Below are 5,295 nucleotides of genomic sequence, written 5' to 3' on the forward strand. Positions count from 1 at the left end.
TGAAGCCACGCTATAAGGTGTCCTTAATTCCCATGCCTGCCAATTTTCAGTTTCTTCTGGGGGGTCAGGAATATTATAATGAGGGTGTTGCAAGCCAAATGGCTTCTCCAGATAGCCCATTTAGTAAAACAAGAGGAGGAATCAGATTTACAGCGCAGCTGGCAAAGCACCAGTCACTGCGCAGGCATCAAGGAATCTTGTGGCAAATGACAACTTGGCACAAATCTGCAGATTCTAAAGTTCTGTTTGTGTGGGTAATGGTATTTGAACAATGTTGTGTTAACCACTTTCTCTCTAAAGATTTTTTTTAAATGGTTCAGTGTTGCCAGCCTATTCTAAAATGCGATTTCTGTTGCAAAACCAGTGATCACAAGGAAACATTGATGAACATTAAGTGAATTCATAGTAACAACTGAGCAACTGTTACCCTGCACAGGCCCGATCTCATCTGAACTTGGAAGTTAAGCAGGGTCAGGCCTGGTTAGTACTTGGATGGGAGACCGCCAGGGAATACCAGGTGCTGTAGGCTTATACCGTAGTCTTTTGAGACTGAAGGTTGCCACCCAGCAACAACTGATATTTCTTATTGCTTTACCTGCTGACACCACTAGAAAGAACAGAGGGCAATTTTGGTGCTATGTGTTCTAAGAATAGTGGCAGGAGAGTTCCTCCCTCTCTGGGAAAAGTAAAAGAGGCAGCCTCCCCCTCAAGTGAAGGAAAGAACATAAGAAGAGCCCCGCTGGATCAAGCCATAGGCTCATCTAGTCTAGCCTCCTGTGCCTCCTAGGAGCATACAAGACAAGAGACCTGCATCCTGGTGCCCTCCCTTGCATCTGGCATTCTGAGGGAAAAGTGAAAATATCAATGTTCATGTAAGTGTATGCAAACTATCTATCTATCTATCTATCTATCTATCTATCTATCTATCTATCTATCTATCTATCTATCTATCTATCTATCTATCTATCTCACCTTTCTCCCACACCAAAGGGGACTCAAGGCAGCTAACAATTAAAACAATATAGTATTAAAAGCAATAAACATTAAAACAATTAAAATATAAAATACCAAGGGTCTCGACTATTAAAAATTGTCGAATTAAAAAGTGCCAGCCCTCAGTGTCAATTAAAAGCTTTCATAAATAAGAAGGTCATGAGGCCCTGCAGAGCTGTTCTTAATTCCAGGCGAAGGAAATTCCATAAATGGTGTACCACCACCGAGAAGACCTTATTCCTAGCTGCCACCCCTCACCTCTACTGGTGGCAACACAGAAGAATTTGTTAGTGTCTACCATAGTGGCTGATCTTCCAAATAATATCAGCTGCTTGGCAAAAAGCCAGTCAGAGACCTTAGCATTGGCTTTATAGGATTGCTATATAATTCAGCAAGTTGATATAGGGCGGCTTTATTCTCATGTACATAGTAGCCCTCTTTTCATCTCTGCTGCATTCACAATGTGGAAAGGTAGTGGGGTGACTACTGGCCTCTGATGTCAATGTACCCACTAGCTGCACACCCATCTGGCTTTCTTGAGAAAAAGACTGTACCTGCATATTCCCCTTGAGCAAGAACCCTGTTTGTCCAGGAACTCTGTACTCATAGATGGTATGGAGACATGACTCCTTTCTCAAGAAAGGCAGAAGTATGGCTGCTGCAAGTCGCAGCCCTCAGATGCGTTGGGTTGGGGCAGGGCCAGTGGGCTTGGTCCTATTCCCTGCCTTGCACTGAGCAAATTCAGGGTGGAACCACATGAGAAGAGGACTAGTTACGTGCAAAACTGATGTTTGCAGGATATACTTACATTTTATGTATCTGATCATAATGTGCATTCACAGAAGCAAACAATGGACTAGGAGCTATTGAATGTGTAGGTGCCCAAGGTGGATCTCTGCATATCTGTTGGGATGATATCTGACACTGGCATGGAAATGGCTTGTGTGGTGGACAGCACCTCTCACTTTAGTAGCTCAAACCACATGTGTGGAAGATTGAGAAAGGGACTGCATTCATCTCCTCCTTTTCTCCAGAGAAAAAAGGGAAGACTTGAATACTGGAATGGCTTCATCCTAAACAGGTGCCCATTTGTTGTGTGGCCAGTCATGACTCAATATATTTATCATTTCTTTTATTACAAAATGTTTCTATCATCATCCATCCAGTGCTTTCAAAACTGTGTTCAATGCAATCAATCAAAAGCAACAACAGAAATTTAAAATAATCTAAACAGACAACGCCCACCACCAAAAAATCCAAAACCAGTAACAAAAATTGAATGGCAAAATAGCAGCCCAAATAAATGTAGCACCTGAAAAGCTGTTGGAAGAACAAGACTGCCTTAACTGCCCTTTGGAACCCCAGAAGGAATGATGCTAATTGTAGAGCTTCTAGAAAGGTGCTCCACAGCTCTGGGTCAGCAATTGAGAATTTTCTGGAGGAAAAGTTCCTTACGGGATACAAGTCATAGTAGGTATGTGCAAGCTCTGGGTTTTAGAGGCAGGCTGCATCTGATTGCCAGATGCAGGGGAGGGCACCAAGATGCAGGTTGTGTCTGTTGTCTTGTGTGCTCCCTTGGGCATTTGGTGGGCCACTGTGAGATACAGGAAGCTGGAATGGATGGGCCTTTGACCTGATTCAGCAGGGCTCTTCTTATGTTCTTATGCCCTGCATTTGCTTATTGTGGAGGCCAAGCTGACCTCTGAATAAAATGGGACTGGAATCTGGGCTGCCTCACCTGATCATAGATTACAGGGAGATTCATTGGGGAATAGGATAGTCCCTAAGTTAGTCAGGACCCCAAGCGAAATGTAAGTGCAAAGCAGAGCAACCTGGATATATGGGCATGCTCAGCCCATTGTCACATGCATGTGCCTCTGGATTGGGAAGGAACATGGGCTATAAAAGGGATTATCATCTCTTTAATAACTAGTGAGTTGTCTTTTAAACCACACATTTGTCTGCTACTTTTTAAAACAAAAATTGCTTATAAATGGTTTAATTTTACTGACAACTTTGCATTTTAGTTTTTGCAGTTGGCCTGTGAAGTTCAGAGTGGAGGCATAATTCTCCACTCTGCCTTTGCCAACTCACAGTCCAACCTTCTCTGTTTGTTCAAGATGTGCGAACAACCTGAGTGACTCTTTTCCTGTTATTTTTTTTCCATTTTCCTGTCATGTTTTCCACTGCAGTGGGTCGTGTTAATGCTCTGAGAAGACATCTTTGCTATGGAACATGTACTCACATTTATTTTAACCTTAAAGATCACAGGAGAAAACACAAAAAGTCATTTAAAAAGTTTCTGCTTCTTTGTGAGAGTCTGTTTAAAATGCTGGTGTCCTTCAAATATCCAGGCTTGCTATATTTACATTCTCGGCCAGGAAAAAGAATAGGATTTTTCAGGCAGCATAATTTGTGTGGTATGTTTGGTATTTTCTCTCATGTGCATTCTTTGCCTCTATTGTTATTTATTTCTGGCCCTGCGGATCTCTCTCTTATGCTTAAATCCAAGAGGAGAGTTAAATACCTGCATGTTGTTAAAAAAAAAGTATGTTTTTGTCTTGAGAACAAAAACGTAAGACACAACATGGAGGCTTAGTCAGAAACAAATTCTGCTCAGTGCAATTGAAATTAGTCCTTTGTGGTTGTGTTCAGTGTGCTCAAATGTAGAACTGACCTTAGAAATGCTTCTTACTTCCATTGCTCTCTGTTGCAAATAAGTGAATGCTATGTAAAGCTTGTTCAATGCTAGTGCAACATATGGGTTACTTAATTGGAAGAAGAATCCAGAACTTGTTTTGGAATTAGACTTCTGTTCCAAAACTGTTGGAACACCCAAAACACCCACTGTTGGAACAAGAAAACTAAAGTATCTCCACTGGAGTGATATAGAGATAATACTTTTCCCTGTGACTATGTGTAGAGGTGTTTGTTTCAGGTGAGTAGGAAAGGATTACAACCTAAGGGCCAAATCCTATCCAGCTTTCCAGCCCTGATGTAGCCATACCAATGGAGTATGTGCTGCATCCTGTGGTGGAAGGGTAGTTATGGAGGCCTCCACAAAGTAAGGGAATGTTTGTTTCCTTACCGAGGGGCTGCACTGGTGCTGGAAAGTTGGATAGGATTGGGCCCTAAGTCTTATTGAACACAATGGCTTATTTCTGAGTAAAATAAATAACACCATTTTCAAAATACCTGTAATTGGTTAAACACAACACAGCAATACATATCTGAGATTTAGAGAACAGAATTTTGGCATCAGAAACAGTGACTTCCAAAAAGCTCTGATCCTTAGACCTCACTTTTGCAGTGTAAACAACTGCACATTATACACATAATTGATACATCATTTAGAACAGGCTGAAATAGCTGATTTATTGACGGTCAGTCTAGTCCTGAGCTGCCCGCAGTGCCCAGGTCCAGCGGCTCCGTGGAGGGCTGCTGCCGGATCCTGTGCCTCCCGTGCTACCGCGGGAGGCTCCTCGGGAGAAGGGGAGGTTTGTCCCCTTCCCCCAAGTAAGGGAAGCAGCTCTGCAATGGGGCTACTCACTTTAGCGCCGACCAAAAGGTCGGCACTAAAGTAAAGGAGCTCGTGTAGGGTGTGCAGCCCTGCACGAGTGCCTTGGATCCTGCAGAGCTTGGCTCCTTCCCCCTCCCCAGAATGCCTCGCCCACACCCCTGCCTCCCATTTCGCAGCCTGGCGTTCCGGGAGACCACCAAGCCGCGGAACCTGGGCAACCGCCACACACTAGCCCAGCGCTGGCCGGAGCTGGGCTAGCTTTGGTGGGAGCCCGGTGGTGAGCCCCGCAAACATGCCTTATGGCAAGTTTGCAACTGAGGTCCGCAGCGCAAAGCCGTGCCGCGGACCTCAGGATTGGGCTCTGAAACTGTGCTGGGGAATGTTGTTAATGAAAAATTATATAATATTGCCCGTTTCTGAGTGGATGTGGCTTCAACAAATCGGTGGGATGGAGACAATCAGCAGCTATGCAGTGACTGGAGACCTGCTCTTACCATCCCTCTCTCTGCCATGCAGTAACTGGTGGCACACAGACAATCTTCGGATCTGGAGTGCTAAATGGTGAACTAGATCAGTGCATCTCTAATTACATGATTTGGCAGACCAGCATTTTTCCCCCCAATGTGCCAGGGACCAGTACCATATCAGTGCCACATAATTACTGTTGCTTCTTTCTTCCCTGGAAATTTGCCAGGGACTGGCAGCCGATGACTTGTGGACTGGCAACAGCCTATGGACCACCACTTTGAGTAGCACTGCTCTAGAGATCACACTTAGAAGAC

At 44.1% G+C, this 5,295-nt stretch overlaps 1 pseudogene; it reads left to right on the forward strand.

Annotated features, from left to right (window-relative positions):
- The first annotated feature begins 407 nt into the window (after positions 1 to 407).
- Positions 408 to 529, forward strand: LOC136642806 (5S ribosomal RNA; annotated as a pseudogene).
- The last annotated feature ends 4,766 nt before the right edge of the window (positions 530 to 5,295 follow it).

Source organism: Tiliqua scincoides, chromosome 2 (assembly GCF_035046505.1).
Source record: "Tiliqua scincoides isolate rTilSci1 chromosome 2, rTilSci1.hap2, whole genome shotgun sequence".
NCBI lineage: Eukaryota > Metazoa > Chordata > Lepidosauria > Squamata > Scincidae > Tiliqua > Tiliqua scincoides.